Source organism: Pinus tabuliformis, chromosome 4_2 (genome assembly GCF_031772625.1).
Source record: "Pinus tabuliformis cultivar Carrire ecotype Pingquan chromosome 4_2, CPIR1, whole genome shotgun sequence".
In the NCBI taxonomy this organism is placed as follows: domain Eukaryota; kingdom Viridiplantae; phylum Streptophyta; class Pinopsida; order Pinales; family Pinaceae; genus Pinus; species Pinus tabuliformis.
In genome coordinates, this window is record NC_142304.1 from 511287886 (window position 1) to 511306694 (window position 18809).

Here is an 18809-nt window from a genome sequence, read left to right on the forward strand (position 1 = left end):
AGAACTGAGCAAGGACACAAGGAAGCATAAATAAGGGGAACATCCCCATCCGTAAGAAGACCCTCTACCAGGTAAGGACGAGACTCAATTTTTTCTCCTTAAAATAAAAAATTTAGAAGAAAATGAAAAATTAAGGCAACAATTAGAAGGAAGTGGAGAAGAAGCAAGGGTCCTAAGTCTAGATACCCTAGCAGAAGCAGTGGACAAAATGGGGGTGGATTTTGCACGAGGTCCTGTGTGTGTGGCATGCACCATAAACTTAGCAGAAATTGAATACAAAGTATGTGTTGCAAGCACCATCATGATGGAAACTCAGACCAGACCCTGGGAAGTTGTTACACAAGAACCCATTGATGACATTGCTGATACACAAGAACTAAGAGTTGAAACAGATCATCCCATGGGTAGTGACTCGGGAGTTGATACAAAAGAACCTATCGATGACACTGTTGTTACACAAGAACTAGCAGTAGAGGCAGAAGCTACCCAAGGACGAAAAGAAGAGGCTGCTACACAAGAACCTGTTAATGACGTTGTTGTTACACAAGAACCAACAACTGAAATGGAGAAAATCAATCCTCAGGATGTTGTTACACCCCCAAGTGATATTACATGTGAAGGAACAGAGGGTCTTGAATTAGGATGGTGTTCAAAGAAATTTTTATTGATATCAGAGTTGCAAAAGTAGAAATAATAGGCACTCTTGTTGTAGGAAGGAGTGATATCACTGGCAGAACCCTAGAAAGTAGTAAACTCACTCAAGGAGAAATGGGTTGAGAAGGAATTGGAAGAAAAATGGGAAAGATGGGAAAAAGAGGCAGCTATGAAGAAGAAAGAAGAGTAGTTGCAGTTGTTGCAGTAGAAATTTTGGGATTTAACGAATGATAAAAACAAGTTGCATGAACTCACCCTAAATCTGTGAAGGTGTAGAAGACCCTCTCCATACTACCCATTTTTTCTGTGGGAACAATTTTTCTTGTTTTAGTTGAAGGCAATATATGAAAATAGACCGTATTTGGGTAATTCTACCTGAATCTTTTTGGACGTTTTTCGTGCCTGTGATTTCCATGATCAAATCTTGCTTTGTTAGCTTTTCCTCCATAATATAATTTGTGAGCATGTTAGTACACACATGGTTGTGTGCGTCCTTTATTACATGGGCGATCTGCAGTTGCATACCTTTATTTATTTTATGAAAAATCATATAGAATGGCACATGGCCATGAAGTCAGCGGACAGGAATGAAAAGAAGGCAACATTAATGATCTAAGCTGAACCAGGTATGGCTGCAGAATTAAGACGACTTTTTAGGAAATTTTTGAGTGTTCAAGATGTCAAGGAACAAGAAGCCATCTACAAACGAATAATTGTGAAGCACTGCCTCAACCTTTTTTTGCAGATGAAGAGTCATGCACTAACATGGTGTCATAAACGAACAGAGGTTAGTAGTGCAGGACTACAAGAGAGCGACCCATTTTGTTTTCGAAATTTTGTGGCTGCTATTGTACAGGTCCCATAGTCTACCCAAATTATGGATCAAATAGGTGCCTTTTGGATAGGACTCAGGTTTAAGTATCCTTTGATTTGGCTACCAGTGGAAGAGTACCAACCTCAGTATCTACTGTGTGATTATGAGGAGGAATCTTGGCCACATCAACTGATGGCCACTCAAGGCTACAGGTCTGCTGAGGAGGACACTGCTAACACCTATAATCTAATAGAACTGCATATGAAGTATAGCAGCAAGCTCTAAAGTATTTTTGCATGAGGACATGCAATTGCTTCAGCTTGGGGGAGATGTTGGGTGCAGGTTTTGTGCATATTTTGGACACCTTTTTCCCCCCATCCTTGACCATTTCACCTCTGAACTTGTGGACTTTATATCATAATTACCTTTTTCCCAGTTATAAGAATCCATTTTTGTTCTGACATATTATTTTTCCATTTTTGTTAAATATGAATGAGGTGATATCTTTTTTATGGCTAATCGAGGCAATTATGGAAAAAATTTATCTGGTTCTATTTATTTCAGGTGATGCTCCAAATTCCACAACCAAAGGATGAACAACGGTGTGATAATTCACAAAGGGGTTTTGAGTACTCATTGTTTTAGACCATTGTTGTTACACCTCGAATTTCTGTTACACCTCAAGCATTGTTGTTACACCTCAAATTGTTGTTACACCGTGGGATGATTACTACACCTCAACTATCTAGGAGTGCGGGTACTATTCCATAGGACAACTGTTGTAAATATTGTATTATCTATGTGTGGCTAAGGAGTCAAGGCAGTTTTTATTTTGAGAAATGATGTAACAATAATAGGCCATGTATTTAGAACCTATTATAACAATTTCTATTCTCTCTTGATATTGATCAGCATGAGAATCGTGAGATTCTCATGACTGATCTATTTCTTGTTTTGGACATGTAAATCTTATAAATGTGACTCAGTTCCATGTAAACGAGACGGACATTATCGTTATTTTTCTTCTGTAATTGATAACCATTTTAATACAAAGAATAACATTGCTTGTGTTTTTAAAGACCTTGTGTTGAGACTTTACTAATTTGTATCTCATCCCTGCACCCTGCTAGGGAGGAAGGGCCCTCCTCTTTAGTAGGGATTGCAGAAACAACAGTAGCATAGTGGTAGATTAATTATTGTTCCTTTCAGTAAGTGTGAAGTTATTTCTATCGTCATGTAATTTGAAAAATGGGTTTATTTATGTTTCCATATTTCTGATATGTTGTCACACAGGATTTATTTGAACATAATATTCAGCCAACCGGCTTAGTTAGTGGTGTGGTGTGTGGCACGCCTTTTCCTTGTAACATGAAGCGTGGTTTCATTTCTGTAGAATGTTTTTGATTTTTTCATGAGTGTTACTTTCTGCAATTAAATGTAGCGACATTTGTTCTATCTCTTAATTTTACTCTTGGCTAAAGTGTATTGGCACAAACAATGCATACCCCTTTGAAATAAACAGACCTACCCTGGGTTGACAATTAATGGTTGTGATTCAGTCATATTAACAATGATTAAATCGACTCAACAATTGAAGAGGAGGCTTAGGGGACTATTTAGTTGGGCATGACAACGACACAAAGGTGAACCCCTTTTCCATTGCAACCATGCAATGCACAATATATAGAGAAGGGATCATGAACTGTGTAGTTGGTAAAGCTAAGCAACCAGATTGATGGTTTGGACTCCAAGTTTGTTCAATGTGTAGTTGGAGGAAGATGTCCTTAAGATTATTATAGTGCATAGGACTAAGAGGTAAGGATTTCATCGCTAAGAATTAGGAGTGTGTAGAGTATTGATCACTTTCCTAGGAGATTAAGTATATTCGTGAATTGCGTAAGATGTGAGGATAGGGATGAACTCCAAAATTGAATAAGTGTGAGATCAATGAGACAGGAGAGTAAGAACATGCAATAGGTATTAAACATGCTCACACACATATATACCAACAAACACAAGCTAATATAATGCACAATGCTCAAAATCCACATGCATACCTTAAAACGACAACAAGGCGATACACAACTGAAACATAACTTTGCAACACTTAAGATGCAAGTTACAACACAAGTATCTACTGTAACCAGAAAGTGCACTAAGCTGTGGGAGAGTGTCTGACACATATTCTTATGATATATAAGATCAACTAATGTAGACGAGTGCACAAGAGCTTCCTATACTGGTGTACCAAAGTGCGACACATGCAAGAGTGAAAACAAACAAAAGTGACACTTGCGAAATTGAAAGCAAGAAAAAACCACAATTGTGAAAGTGAAAGTGACACTTATAAAAGAAAAAGTGTGCAAAAGTGACAGTTGAGAAAACCCACTGAAAAAACATCAAAAATATAAGCATTTGCAAGCGAATGACTTCAACAGTTTAAAATCTTAGAAGAATAGTTAGGAACTTGGAAAACATCAACCGATCATGAGGTGATTATGGGATAAAAAATTGTAAGATCATCAGTAGGCTCCAAAATTCAAGTGTAGGCGAACTTTTTGAGGGAATTTGTCACAATGAAAATAAAAGGGAAAAATAATCATGATATATGAATTGTTGAACATCCAAACACTAATACTATAAAAAGAACACTTGAAATCACTAATCAATGGAACATTCACATTAGTTTTATTTCATGAATAAGTGTACAGTACTCTAATTGATCTATGGTAACCACTTTCCTTGATGAGGAAAGTGGATGACTTGAAATATTGAAGATAAAACTATCATAATTACATACAACCAATTACAACTAACAAAATATTATAGTCTAAAGGAGCATCAATAGCTTCAATTTCAATTTAAATGATATTTCCACCTAATGTAACTCGAAAGGTTTAACAATTCCATGAGGCTTAAAGGCATGACCTTCGCAAGCCTTTCACATGTTGTTAGATTGGATAAGCTCTAGAGAACCTAATTATCCCAAACATGAAAAAGATATAATGCAAGTAGAGGATCCTTTATAACCAATGCATCTAAATATTTTTGTCCCACATGAGGTTACTTGGATCTAGAAAGAAATATGATGAGGAATTCTAGGCCAACTTTGGTCAATGTAAAATGTAATAAAAAAAGTGTCCAAGTGATCAAATTCACTAGTGCCGGTCAATAATTCTTTATGATATATAGGTAATCTATAAAGGACATCTAGTGTAGACATAACACAAAGTTATTGAGCCAAATCTTCAATAATACTATAATTGTGAGTAATTCATGAATCAGGGCCATGCATAGACCTTCTTAAGATACCCTTCAGGGGATGAAGCACTATACCATTGGATGACTTATATATATAAAAATATCCACTTGACTAGGATGAATACGGATCCTCATTAGTAGGACTACTCTTAGTATTATCATAATTACAAGTTCAAGTCTGAATATTAACTTCATGATCACACATGTATATGTTCACATTTGAGGTGAAAGGTGCATCACAACCATTTGTTGTTTCTATGATGGGAAATGTTTCATTAGGAAGATAGGTTGCTTTTTGTCATTCGTGTTGGCTTAGGGGGCCTTGACCCAGGTTCAGAGTTAGTTGCACCAAACAAATCCCTACACTACTGGCCCTTTCAGCATCAATATGCGGTGCGTGGACTGAAGTCTCACCCGAAGCAGAATGGGGGATGCTAGAACCAAGTTTCTGCACCCAGATATCAGTGTGATATCCTTTTGGTGACCTAGATCTGCCTTCGTGTAGACCTCTATGCTCCTGTAGCCTATTGTTGTAACTTCCTCTAATCAGCCTCTAGACCTCTACAAAGGTCTACGATTGGCTTTTACGGACCCTAAATAGGTCAATTAGCTACTTATGCATGCTTTAGATTACCCTTAGACAATTATTTACTCATATCTACTTAAGTATTTGATAACTTTAACATAAAGCATTATAATCGTCATGTAATCACTTAACATTAATTGCACTCAGATAACAATGTAGATCAAGTAAAGTCGCGCATCAATACATAATTATCTCATAAACCCATTATTCATCACAGCATAAAGTGCATTCATACATAACAGAAGTTAATAGATAAAACACAGGAATTTCTGCAATAATCTTCTTTATTGATATTCAATTAAGCTTACAAACTCGAAACTTCCCTGTGCACTCAGTTGCACACATTACTCTAGGTCTCTACGCACTTAGCTGCAGAGCCTTTCCCTCCTCTAAGACTTCTACTTCTGCACTAGACTTCTTCTCTTGTACCCATAGACAACTTCTATTTCTTCTTTAGAATCTCCAAGACACACTTATTTATACAATCCGATGGTTCGCGGACCATGGGTAGATCTTCAAAAGCCGACTCAAGTTACACAAAAGAAGGGTAAAACCCTTTTTGAATCTTAACTAGCTATGTGCTCCATGACCACATTTTGTAGAGACTTTACATCTTTTTACATCAAAACTTGGGCTTTTGCCCCAAAACTAACCCAGGGGACCCCATCCCAACAATTCCACTGGGCTAGGTATTGATGAATTTTGTCCATTTGAGGACATATGTGAGTAGGATCATCTCTAGTGTCCATTTGAGGAAATTTTTGAGTAGGATGATCTCTAGTGTCCATTTGAGGAAATTTGTGAGTAAGGTGATCTCTAGTGTCCATTTGAGGAAATTTGTGAGTAGGATGATCTCTAGTGTATATCATGCAAGGGAATTTCATTTTATTTAGATCACCACTTCCTTCTAGAGTAACATTTTGAAAAGGTTTGTCTCCTTTTTTGGTGCTTTGCAAACCCACTCACCTTCTTCAGGCTACTTTCCTTATCCTCACCAGTCGTTGCTCCACTCCGTAGCACAATATTTACCTTAGGGCTTCCTCGTGAGGCTCAGCCCTCATCATATATAGGTTCTAAGTTGGTTGCTGAGGCTATGCCCCCTTCTTGCTTATCTTAGCTACCTATATAGGGAAATCCTCCATCGCATGGTCAAATCGAGTACAATACATGACAGCCGCATCGGATTCGGGCAGTCTCACGCGTAGTGTCCCAGTCCTCTGCAATTGTAACAAATAACCTGCCCTCGACCTCTACTAGGTCCTCCTCCACCTCCGCCTCAGCCGCACCCCTGATACTCACCTCGCGCTCCTCCAACGCCTTGGTCCGGGGGCCACATTTCTTATTGCACCCTGTATGCAAGTGTCATGTCCATCATTAATTCGTAACTCTGGAAATTGCACTCATCATGACCCACAAATTTACAGAAGTTGCAGAAAATCTATTGTGGTGTTTGTACGAATTTCTGCAGTAAAAGGAAAGTGTCTGTCACATGTTTCCCAACCACCTGACATATAGCACACCATAGCGCGGGCCTTGCACTTGGTCCTACTATAGCTTCTAGCCTCAGAGGCGTTGGCCCCCCTACTGCAACATAATTTGTGAAAATTGGATAGTGATCTTTGTCATACCCATGGCTTTTTCACTTTAGGCACCACACTTCTTCACGTGCCTATAGCCAAGCTGTTCTGTCTTTTTTCAGACTTTGCATTTCAAGGTAAAGGTTCTACAATTGCACATGAATCTGTTGAACCCCAAGATTAACATCTTGCATTGGTGTTTCGTGCAATCTCATCGCGATTTCTAGAGCTTCTGCTTGGGTCTCGATCTTCTGTTGTGATAGTACAACCCTTAGATGAGGCAAGAGAGAGGCCAAAAACCATTCGCGGTGCTACCCATCAATCAGATTCATGTTGGCTTCACGAATCACACACTTCAATCTTTGATCCAAATCCCAGGGCATCTCACCATGCTTCATCGTGATCTCTTTGAATCCCACAATTGATTGCATCTCAGACTTAGGGCTACTAAATTCCTTATTCAGCGCAGTCTAGATATCTGCCAACGCAGACGTCAGATTATCAGTGCAGTACTTAATGTACCAAGTGATAGTGTCATTCTTTGCATCCTTCCACCAGCAATCAAACATGCTCTTACAAAGTGGTCTTAGGGTGTCAAAGTCAAATTTTTTTATTTCAATGAGTCTTCAAGTAAAATTTTGTCACTAGGTATTAAGTCTAGGATTGTTTTCACTCCTTCCTAAATTTTCCAAGTATTGGTCCATGTCACCATTCGACTGAGTGTAACATCATTCAAAGAGTTTTCATCATTATTTCAAGTTCTAATCGGTCATTTTACACCTTGTTTGTGCTTCAGTTGTGCTTAGGTAAGGCTCATTTCCCTCTCCTAGGGTTTTGAAGGTAATTTTTCTTGGATAGTCAAATCATCAATAAAAATTGTATCCTGATGCTCATACACCTTCCCCTACCCTTAATATACCTTCTTAAACACTTCCCATCACTGATATCCCTCAAATTCATCATTTTCCCACAAACCCTAGCCTATTGCTACAATTTGACACTTTTCTATGTTAGGCTTGTGTTTTTCCCTTTCAGATCCCTTCCCCTCACTCAATCCTTGAAATTCCACTTTCCCCTACTTCCTAACATCCCTCCATACTTTCAAAATTTTTCTCAAGAAATTATAAGCCCTCATCCCCTTCATTTCCCTTCATTTCTACAAATCCCCTATTCCACACATCAGGATAGGTTTTATTCAAATGATGTTTCTGAGCAATAAAAGATGAATTTGACAAATGTGAGAGAGGTTTTTGTCTACCATAAACCCAAGAAGGAAAACCTACTTCAGTTTTTACACAGGTCTCATGTATTGGGAGAAATATCCAAAACATCATTTGCCTTAGGAGAGTTGATGCACTTCTGGAGTGACCTTGGGAAAATCAAGCTTTTGCCTAGCTAGAGTGACCAAATGACTTTCTTTATGAGTAAAATGATAACTAAACATAGAGAGATTTACAATGAGCTATCATGAGCTCAATTTGGAGTTGAGGAAGACCTCCAAAAGTTGACTGAAACAACACTATGCATTTTGGCAGCCTCATTCTGCACATTTTGACCAATCTTGGGAGATTGTGCTTTTGACAGGGAAAATGAGCTCCAAATTGAAAATTTCAAGATGTTATGGAAATTGAACTCGACAATATTTCCAACAAGCTATCCCAAACTCAATTTGGACATCTGGAAGGCAATCAAAAGTTGGATTGAAGTGGCGTTGCGCGTTCAAGGGGTGGCATTGCGTGTAGGGAGGTTTCAGCACTGCAAAATTACACTGTGCTGCGTGTTGAGAGGTGGCGTTGCACATATGTAGTTGGTGGTGCCTGTTGAGCAGGAAATACCAGAAAGCCTCCAAAATTTATAAAAACTTCCAAAGAACCCTCTCATCTCTCAAACAAGTAAGTGCAACCTTCTACCTCATCATTGAAGTTGCAATTGAAGTGTTTGAAGGAATTTACCATGAAAAATGTGAAACCCTATTTTCTCCCTCCATGACATTCTAGAAACCTTAATCCTCTCTATTTCTCCCACCACCTATCACTAAAACCCTAAACCCCTTCCTTACATCACTCCATAATATTCTAAACCCCCTCATCCTTCATCCCAGAAGTTATATTTCAAAAAGGACCCCAAACCCCTCTCCCTCACTTTCATAATTCATACCCTTCCCTTCATTTTCTAGCCTACCAAAATACCTCACAAGGTCATCTCCCATTCCCTCACTCCTAAATCACTCTTACTGATTCCCTTCATCCCTTTTCTAGGAGTGTACAACCTCAAACTTTGCAAACATGGACCGAGAAGACAAAGACTATGAGGAGGAGGAAAACACAGGTAGTGAGAGTTCGACAGATAGACCTTGGCATCAGAGAAAAACACACAAGGGAGTAAGGATTATTAGGGAAGAGCCATCAAACCTTAGGGAATTGCAAGCCTTTCAGTTGGCTGTCACTTGTTTCAGACATCAAGGATGCCATGAGTTCTGTGAGCAGGTAGAGAGAGTCCAACACCACCCTGAGCTCACCAGGCTTTCTATAGCCCACCTTCAAGACAACAAGGTGACTCTTGCTGGGGTGACATTTACAGTTTCACCTTCCATTATTGTGGATGCAACCAGGATTCCGAATGTAGGGTAGAATTGGTACAAGGCACAGGATCTGGATGAACACTATTATGAGCCTTACATCAAACCCAGGTACAGAAATGAGGCAAAAAGGATTTTTCCTTTTAGATTCCTTGAAGACAAGTATGCCCCCATGATGAAAATGATCATGAAATATTTCACTTGTGAGGGCAGATTTTCCAGACTATACACATATCACATCTGGCTTCTCATACATCTTACCAGGGTGAGGATGTTAAACCTCCCTTATCTCTTGTTCAGGAATATTGAGAAGATGGCCCATTTTGTGCAGAAAAATCCATACCCTTAGCAGATGAGCAGTCTCTATCATTGTTCCCTTATCAAGATGATTGTGCTTCATCATCTTAGCCTCCTCAACATCTCTTACGAGACATTTATCACTCATGACATCTTAAGGGATCCTCAAATTCCTCCACTAGTGTCTCAAGAATCAGGAGGACCTTCTAGTAGTGCTCAGGGGAAGACAGATGAGAAGGCCAAAGAGACTAGAGCTACCGAGGTGCCCAGGACTTACATGACATATCAGAGGGGCTCAAGGAGATTGTTTGCAGCTGATAGGCAAGTGTTTGCTCCACAGGATGTGGAAGGGACCTTTCCTTCTTCATCAACTCATAGGCAAATGCTAGTTCCACAGGATGTGGAAGGGGCTTTGCCTTCTTCATCTACACAGCAGGTACGGGTGCAATAGCTGCACAAAGGGAAAGAAAAGATGCAAGTGGAAGATATTGATGATGAGGAGGAAGAAAGACACTTTGATTTGATGGAGCATGATGAGCCAGAACAACATTATATTCATCATGGCATAGAGACAATTGACTTAGAGGCTCAGGATGAAGCAACAATAAAGGACATCATCATACAGGAAAAAGAGGCTCAAGTCCAAGAATTGATGGACAATTTGGAGAGAGCCAAGTATGTCATCACATATCTAGAACAAGAGAAAAATAGTTGAGTGATAAGCAGGTCCTCATGGAGCTGGAACTTCTCAAGATAAAAAGACAAGGTGACAAGGGTGAATCAGCTATGCAAAAGGAAGAGGCACCGGTCACTTTGACTCCCATTGAGAAGGAAATTGAGGGTGATAGAGAGATTTGGCTTGAAAGAGTCAATTTTCACTTAGAGAAGTTGTTGTAGAAGGCCAATAGGGACAACTAGATGATCAGGCACATGGCCTACCATTACAGGACCCTAAACAAAATTTGCAACATGAGGGTCAAAAAGATGAAAGCTAGGCTAAGGCGGGCTCTATAGGGAAAAAAAGAGGAGGGTAGGCTTAGGTTTCTTGCTAAAGCTTCCTTGGCTCATCCAGATGCTTGATGACGGCACTTCTCACCGATTTTGGCCAGTTTGGAGAAGATTTTGTTTTTTGCAAATTTGGAAATTGCACACACAGAAAATCTAGCTCAACGCACAACGCCACTGGCACTGCGCTTTTCCTAGGGGCACCCAATGGACAAATGGCTTGCATTTTTGGATTTAGAGTGATGAGTACATGCACCCTATGCATTTTCTAAGTTTTTGTGGCAGAACTAGTCCACCAAAAGGTCAAAAAACACCTTAAAAATGACCTTTCTACCACTTTTTGGACACACAGAAGAAGTCTTGGGAGAATCAAATTTTTGTAAGTCAAATGAGCTTCAAATGAAGAAATTCCATGTGTTTTGGAAAGTATACCTAAATACCTTTCCAATGAGCTATCATGAGCTCAATTTGGATGGCAGGAAGGCCTCCAAAAAGGACCTGAAAGTGGTGTTGCATGTTGGACCAGTGGTGCTGCGCATAGGGCAAATTTTGCACAAGATGGCTATTTTTCTATGTTTTGACTGTGTTCATGGATTTTCTCTCATGGAGGATGTTTTAATATGGTAAATGATGACTTGGCTTGTAAATATGATGGATAATTAGTAGTAGAGGGTAGATTCATTAGATTGAAAGTCAATTTGAGCTCAAATGAATCAGTTTTTCACTTTTAGAGGCAAGTTGTTAAGATGCCTATATTCCTGTTTCTTGTTCAGTATTGGTTAGATTAGCTCCTCATATTAGGGATTCAACCCTTAAGGATGGGAGGAGGTTGAAACAATGCCTATATCTTCTTCTTCTTTCTCATTGTAAAGGGTTGGACTCAGCTGGATGCTCATACCTTGATTGTACATCATTTTGTAGCAGTTTAGTAGGAGATTAATAAGAATTGCAACTATTTTTCTAGGATCCATGTGGTATGGAGTTTTAGTACAGTTTCTTCACTTGTGGTCATATGTTAGTATGTTTGTGTATTTCGTTAATCATTTCATTGAGTGAAAGTTTTCAAGTTGATAGGCAGAATTCATTACATCACTGCTCTGCTTTGGGAAAATATTCACCATTATATGTTTTCTACAGTTAGGGAAGGATCCATGATAATCACATGCTCTTCCTAGCCTCTCACTAGTCTTAAAAACCTCACCCATCAAGCCCTAGAGTGCTAAAACTTATGCCTACCTTGCCCCATTGAACAACCTGTAATTTTGACCTAATTCCCTAGCCCTAAACTGTCCAGCTCCTCCTGATCCAGCAAAACCGTTCAAAATCCCATCAAAACTTTGTGCTATTATACCTAGCCTAAAATCTTTTTCATGGTCCAGTCATCTTGGCTGATATCCTTACAGAGAGGGCCCTCTCCCAGCCTAGTAGGGCTAGCTACTTGCCTAAGCGTGGTTTGTGGTTACCCTGGCATTGCCTTCCTTCAGCCTGAGGTTCAATCCAGGTGATAACACCAAGTTAGCATGCAGTCCTGTAAAGCACTAACCAATGTCGCTTTCTTCATTTGACCATCTATGATACCTTGAGCTTCCTATATAGCCTTCACAACGAACCAAAAATGGTTTGGATCTTCGTTTCCTACGCCCTTGGACACAGGTAGCTTCATGGAGTTCACCATGTTGAACAGTGGTGGAGGTGGCATTGGTGTGGGTGAGGGTGTAAGCGATGGAGGTGAGGATGGAGGTGGTGTGAGTGGATGATGTATTTGCTGGAACCCTTGTCTTATCAACTAAATAGCGCTCATTGGAGAAGCCTGTGTTTCTCCCTCGTTGTCACTCAAAGGTGGTTCAATCAACGGGCTGTATTTAGGGCCTTTTCTTCCTCTGCCCCTAAAATTTCTTCCACTTCGCATAGCCCCAAACATCAAGGTAACTACATAACCCGCATTTCACACAAAAGCATCTTGATCCTTTCAAATACTTACCTCACAGCCCTTTCAAGAAGCGGCAATCTGCTTCGTTGTAACTGACCGAAGTGTCGACCGCGAACTCTGTCACAAACCCTCCTATGATACGATCGAGCCAATGACCGACAACGAATGTGATATTATCTTCAGAGGCTTCTAATTTTCGTACTAACTTCGGGGTCCAGATAATCGTACCATCAAGCCTCCACTGTTGGAAATAATACTGAGAGGGGGGGGGGGGTGAATCAGTATTATCACATTAATAAAACTTTTTCATTTCCATAATCAGATTCATATATGCTACTTCCACAACTTCTTATGATTAAGTTAATTGATCTTCAATGAGTCATTAGAACATTATCAACCATATTATCAGTTAACAGATGCAGTAACATAAAGTAGATCATCACACATAAGGCACACACATGAAAACAATGATATAAGGTGGAAACCCAATGCGGGAGAAAACCACCTGCTGCAAGTCATCTCAATCTTCTTCTTAATAAGAAAATCCTTTTACAACATTTGTACTGGTGCAGTCTTATACCAGTACGGGAGCTACAATCCCCTTTGCTCTTGTACTAGCCGATCCATTTACTAGTACGCAGGCTACTACCTGCTACAATGCTCCAAAGATTTCCTTTAGCTCTTGTACTAGCTTAGATACTAGTACGTAGGTGCCGGCCTACAATCTTCTCTCCTCCAAGTACCACGTTTCATCAATTTTCATACTGGATACACTGAAGCACAACCCATAATCTGAAAGGCCACATTTCATCCAATTTTCATACTGGACCCAACAACAACATTGAAGCTCATAATCAAACAACCTTCTGAAACACCCAATCACTAGATCAATACATATACAATGAGAGTCATCAATCAGATCTAATCCATCAGATCATTAAGAACCTGATCCATCAATTCTGAAGCTAATCATAATCATTCACTCAATCACTACTGTTATTAGAACATAATACCAGAAACCAGACATCACTTCAAAACCCAGAACACAGCAATGATAAACATGAACAACTAAATTGATTTCAAGAGAAGTACGCAGCTTCACCCATGTAATGCCTGCGTACAATACGCACTGTTCTGAACTGTGCACCTACGTACCCACGCACTGTGCCAAATAGACTTCCTGCGTACCTCAGCAACTCCAGCGCTTCTGCGCCTGCGTACCGACGCACCTGCAGCACTTTTGCGCCTGCGTGCCGGCGCACCTGCAGCGCTTCTGAGCCTGCGTACCAGCGCACTTTTCTTTCACTGTACCTACATACCTTCGGCCATAAATGATTTCAAGACTTCAAGAATAACCCAGACAGTCAGATCTACAGATCTGATCATGCGCTGAAGAGATCTCAGTCCATCAGTAGATTCGCCTTCTTTAGATCTAGACCAGATCTAGCCCTCATAAGATATTCAACCAAAAACATGCTCAAGCCAAATGATCTCCTTTGCTTTATATAGGCAAGCTCCTCCTAAAATCATGGAACAATACCACGAGCCGACACCATAATAACCCAATACCGTCGGCTAAATACCAAGAGTAAAACATAAGAAAACCCCCACGTGTGCTTTTCTCTGCCTTGAAATGTGTGTACTGGGGGTACGCACCTCCTGAACGGCTGGCCTGCGTATCTGGACGCGGTCCCTGCACGGTGTACCTGCGGGTACGCACTTTCTGTAAGGTGTACCTGCGTACCCCTTATTTTCTTCAATATTTGATAGCTGATCATCAACCTCTGCTGCTGACTTGAAGTACAAGGATCTATTACCTGAATGGGTTGCCATCAAGGACAACACTTTAGCCATAATGCCAACAATCTCCCCCTTTGGACTTGATGGCAAAGCTTACTAAGAACTTGCCATTTGATTCCTTTGAGCTGTCCTGCATCTATGTATTATGTCACATCTGATATCTCTTCTGTAGATTCATCTGAATGTATATAAGTGAGATGATCTTCTATGAGAGGGTTGCCATCAAGTACAACACATGCATCATAATGCCAACAATCTCCCCCTTTGGACTTGATGGCAACAACACCAAATCACTCTCCCCCTTTGACATCAAGGGCAAAGGGGTATGCTCCCCCTAAGAACATGCTCCCCTTGACTATAAACCAGATCTGCTGAAGTCTCTGAATGAGCTCCCCCTTTGTATATGTCATGGTGCTCCAATCTGATAATGGTCTTTCTGAGAACAAGCTGAGATGTCTGCTCTGCTATATAGTGTTGTTCATGCTCAAGCTCCCCCTAACTGTAAGCAAGGTCTGCAAAAAGATGTTCTACAAGAAGAACATGACTCTATATATCATAAGTGACCTTCCTATCACCAAAAGACTCAATACATACATCCATCACCCATCACAATAAGGATCATCAAGTACATAAAAGTTACAGTCCACTACAGTTATCAGATCAGCAATAACAGAACTAACCCAGAACACCTTATCAACAGAAAAATTCAGTCAACAGAACATTTTAAGACAAGTACGCAGTTTTCCCTTCTGTGGCCTGCGTCGCTACGCAGTTCACCTTCTGCTTTCCTGCGTATACCCGCAGGGATCCTTCTGTCGAACTGCGTGCCCACGCACTGTTCCTTATAGACTTCCTGCATACCTCCGCAACTGCAGCGCTTCTGCGCCTGCGTACCGACGCACCTGCAGCGCTTCTGTGCCTGCGTACCGGCGCACCTGCAGCGCTTCTGAGCCTGCGTACTGGTGCACTTTTCTTTCACTGTACCTGTGTACCTTCGGCCATAAATGATTTCAAGACTTCAAGAATAACCCAGACAGTCAGATCTACAGATCTGATCATGCGCCGAAGAGATCTCAGTCCATCAGTAGATTTGCCTTCTTTAGATCTAGACCAGATCTAGCCCTCATAAGATATTCAACCAAAAACATGCTCAAGCCAAATGATCTCCTTTGCTTTATATAGGCAAGCTCCTCCTAAAATCATGGAACAATACCACGAGCCGACACCATAATAACCCAATACCGTCGGCTAAATACCAAGAGTAAAACATAAGAAAACCCCCACGTGTGCTTTTCTCTGCCTTGAAATGTGTGTACTGGGGGTACGCACCTCCTGAATGGCTGGCCTGTGTATCTGGACGCGGTCCCTGCACGGTGTACCTGCGGGTACGCACTTTTTGTAAGGTGTACCTGCGTACCCCTTATTTTCTTCAATATTTGATAGCTGATCATCAACCTCTGCTGCTGACTTGAAGTACAAGGATCTATTACCTGAATGGGTTGCCATCAAGGACAACACTTTAGCCATAATGCCAACAATCTCCCCCTTTGGACTTGATGGCAAAGCTTACTAAGAACTTGCCATTTGATTCCTTTGAGCTGTCCTGCATCTATATATTATGTCACATCTGATATCTCTTCTGTAGATTCATCTGAATGTATATAAGTGAGATGATCTTCTATGAGAGGGTTGCCATCAAGTACAACACATGCATCATAATGCCAACATCCACCTTCCTTGGCCATCTGCCAACATCGCGATCCACTCGTATAATTCAACTGGGAAGGAACAGAAGAAGATTTTGTGTATCTCTATGTATAGCTATCTGTCCAACCACTATCCTTTCGTCAATCACAGATTCTTGTTTTCTTGCGCCACGAATTCGTGGATCTTTCTATCCAACCAATCTTCAATCTCCTTCTTAGTTGGATTCCAATGATGCAACATCACACATCTCGTTATGTAGAGCCCAGTCCCAGCAACATAATCATTTGTTGGCTTGATGGGCCTAAACCAGGTTCAACGTTAAGCAGCCAAGAAAATCCCTACACTACTGGCCCTTTCAACATCAATCCACGGAGCACGGACTGAAGTCTCACCTGAAGCATTATGGGGGGATGTAGGAACCAAGTTTTCGCACCCTGAGATGGTTATGATGTCAGTTATTTGCGCTAACCCTTCCTTTGCGCAGAGCAATAAGCCCTTTAGGGCTTATCAAGGTACGTCTCTTATTCGTCCTTGAAGCCTCCATGAAAACCTTTGATCGTCCTTTGCGGACACTAAATAGATAGATCAGGCACCTACGCGCCTCTGTAATTACTCTTACTTCTATATTTACTCAGATTCGCTTAAGTATGGGTTAACTTTAACATGCATTATGGTTATATTTGCGTAAACAGATATTCTTACTTGTGTTCATATGAGAAAGTAAAATACATAGATTATCGCATTAATATGGCATTAATTCATAACCCCAGTATTCAATATAACATAATCACAACATTCATAACATAAGTAAATTAACACATACACAGATAATTCCAGAATACTTCTCTTTATTGATAATCTAGATTTCTAGTACATACTCTAACTACCCTGCGCACACAGCTGCAGGGGTCCACACACTCAGCTGTGGACTTCTACCCTATTCCTTTTTGCACTTCGCTGCAGAGCCTCTTCCTATGCTAAGACTCTTTGCTCTTAGCTCTCACAGACCCATAAACTCTGAACTCTACCCAAAACTTATTACTTAGCTACCTTGGACTCTTATAAGACTCCCTTTTTATACAATCCCATGGTCCGTAGACCATGGTTAGATCTCTAAAGCTGACATGACTTATACAAAAGAAGGGTGGAAAACCCTTAGTAAATCTTTACATATTCGCACTTCGTGGCCACAAAATGTGGAGACTTTACATTCTTTACACAAAACTTGGGCCTTTAGCTCCAAAACTTGGGTTTTTAACCCAAAAATTGACCCCAGGGGACCCGTTCCCAATAGGCCCCCAACACAAATCTAATGACTCACCCTTGAGTCACTCTTCCGGTGCAGAGATCTTGTCGCGAAGACCTCCCAGCTACACTTGTACCACTGCGACTTCGGCAGTGCACTGTGTTGTTGCCTGCTTCATCTAATTGACTAGCTCCTCCATCATTGGTTGTGCACCATCTACATGTACATTCTGCTCTGTTTCCTGCAGACTAGCCAGTTTTCCTTCAATAGTGGCCGTGAGCACATATGCTTCATCTAGCCAAGGCTTCAATCAAGCCTTCAATAATGCTTCCCTATGTTGTGCTGCATCCATCTGCTCTTTCAATGACTTTGCTTCCTGTAGCTTCACTAACCTTTGGGTAATAGCGACGGTGCAAGCCATTGCTTTAACCTCGTCATATCGTTGTTGCAGCTCTCATGCCTCTGTTCTACCCTCTGCACATTGGGGTCCTCCTGTAAGCTGGTGAGTACTTCAAGCAACTACTCGAAGAGAGCAGTGCAATCCTTTACTGCATTATCTACTACTACAATGGCGTCCTTAACAGCTGCCTCGCGCTGATCTCTGACTTCTGGCAGAGTCGAAGGTTGGGCCTTCAACTCAAGTTCTACAATCTTAAGGTTCAGGTCAAACTGAACCTTTGCCAACTCTGTTCTCGATTCGTGCACTCCAACAATGAGCTTACGAATTCTCACATCCACTGGCTCATCTTCGAGAATCTCCAACTGTGGGATAGACCTACATGCCTCAGCCAGTACCTTGGCTATGCACTCATTCTTTTCTGTGTTGGCCTTAAAGGGATCAATAGCAGAGTTCTTTTGTGCAACCATCTGAGTGTTGTTCACCCTCTGCTCACTGATAATGTGTATAGTGCATTGTTCGCAAGCCCGAAGTTCCATGATCACACCATCCTGCAAAGTGTTAAGAGCTTCACTTGGAAGCACGGCCAAATTAAGTCCAACTCCCTTGAGGGAGCTGATAGTGGCCTTGTCATCTTCTTTTTTTGTAGTCAACGCTCTACCTGGCAACGCTATTTCTCGGGGATCCAGTGTGCGCACCATCCCAGCTGCTTCTAAGGTGATAAGCACCAAACTAGTTGACATTGTGCTTCTCCATCCCACACGGGTCTGTACCTATGACACCTAGATCTTCAGCTTGCGCAGACCCACCTGAATGGCGCCCAAGGCTTGTTTTTTCTACTGCTCAAACTATTGCAGCAGCTCCATGATCGCATCCCTTACCACATCACCAATGTCATTCAAATCACCTTCATTCAAGGTGATTGGGTCGATGGAAGTCTTGCTGGCCTTGGACTTC